The following is a 1756-nucleotide window of genomic DNA, read 5'->3' as shown; positions in this document are numbered from 1 at the left end:
GAATATGCTGTATTTATGAAGGTTTGCTTTTAGTATTAATTTAAGATAGATAGATAGATGCATAGATAGATAGATACATAGATAGATAGACAGAGAGACAGATCTATATAAAATATGAGTGGAATAGACAAAGCATCACTACTAGATTTATGGAAATGCCTCTTTTTTTAATACATAAAAAAAAAAACAAACCCAAAACAAAGTATGGATATGGAACAAATAAGACTTGTGTTAAAAACCTAATTAATAATTTAATTTTAGTTCATAACTTGTCTTGCTTATATCAGTAGGACTACTCATACTGAAAGCTTAGATATGCTTTGCAAAAGCAAGGTCTTCATTAATAGTTAATACCCATAGACATTATTTTATTTAATGAGAAGCAAAAATGTTGACATTACGTCCTTTAAAAACCCAAAGTACCTAAATATTTCTGCTCTTCCAAGTAAAAGCCATCTCACTCATTTTCTTCAAGTTATTTCTTAAATTGTTACTAGTTTTGGTTTTTACCTCCCCTTCTTCTCTTTCCCCTGCCACCTTGTACATTTCCTTGAGACAGATTAAGTATTGCACAGTTTCTTTTACATTTGATATACCTGTGGCAATCATGAGCATGGCTTGCAAACAAATTGCATAACTACCAAAAGACATGGTCAATGTGATGAATACTTTACGTGTTTGGCTGTGTTTCCTGACAGCTACAGAAATAAGAAACACAATGCACCCTCTTCCATGATTTTAATGTTAAATACAACGTCTGAGCTATTATTTATAAAGGAGAAAAAGCTACTCCAGCTCCTGCCACATGATACAACTGTTCTACCAGATGAGAAACAACCATAAAAGGTGACCTGTAAACAGTTAAAAAGATAAAACCCTTAGCTGTTGATGCACTGGATGGGAGACTGTGGGAAAGTGACCAAGGAAGACAGCCTTAGGGAGTCTGAAAGTTTGGCTGTTGTATACAAGCTTGGGATGCTTTTGGTAAGAGTTCGATGAGACAGTTGCATAGGCTCATTAATTATTGTAAATGTCACTTTCTTTTATGTTTAGTTTCTTAAGATTAAAGAGAGCCTTGGTTTTAGAAGACTGACTGAACATTGCATTAACTCCCGGTTCCAATCTTCTGAAGGGAACAAATGCAGGCACCCAAATCTAATTATGTCTGTGAAGTTAAGCACGCTTGTGCAGGAGTGGTTGAGCAAACACTGTATGACTTTGCTTGGGTACAGGAAAGAGTATAGCTGCAGCAGCACAGAGGCTAATCTTCTCTCTTCTTCGGCATCTCATTTAGAGTTTGGTCAGAGATCAGTACCCCACAGCCTGTAGTGTACATGAGACATGGTCTACTGATGGAATTAGTCCTTAGTTTCTAAGACAAAGGACTAAGATTAATTGCAATTTTCTTGCAATTAATTAATGCTGAATGCTTCCCACCCCATCAATTCCACCTAAACAGGAAATACTTGGCAATCACTTTAATTTGGGGTTACATATTCTTAGTTAAGATCAGGCACAGGTTGGCTGCAGTGGAGGTCATTACAGCAGGAAAGCATCAGTACCTGATAACAGATGGTGACTTGGTGAATGATATTTATTATAGCAAAAAATGGACTAAACTGATTATTTTTAGCAAGGTAAGTATTTTATAGTTTGAGTACTTTCTGGCACGACTATTTGCTATTAAGAAATTGCAGTCTGGATAAGAGAACAGAGTAGTTTTGTGTTAAGGCTTTTTAACTGTGTGTTTACTCAG

This window comes from Cyanistes caeruleus, chromosome Z (assembly GCF_971803275.1).
Source record: "Cyanistes caeruleus chromosome Z, bCyaCae1.hap1.1, whole genome shotgun sequence".
Lineage (NCBI taxonomy): Eukaryota > Metazoa > Chordata > Aves > Passeriformes > Paridae > Cyanistes > Cyanistes caeruleus.
Note: the sequence above shows the minus strand (reverse complement) of the source record.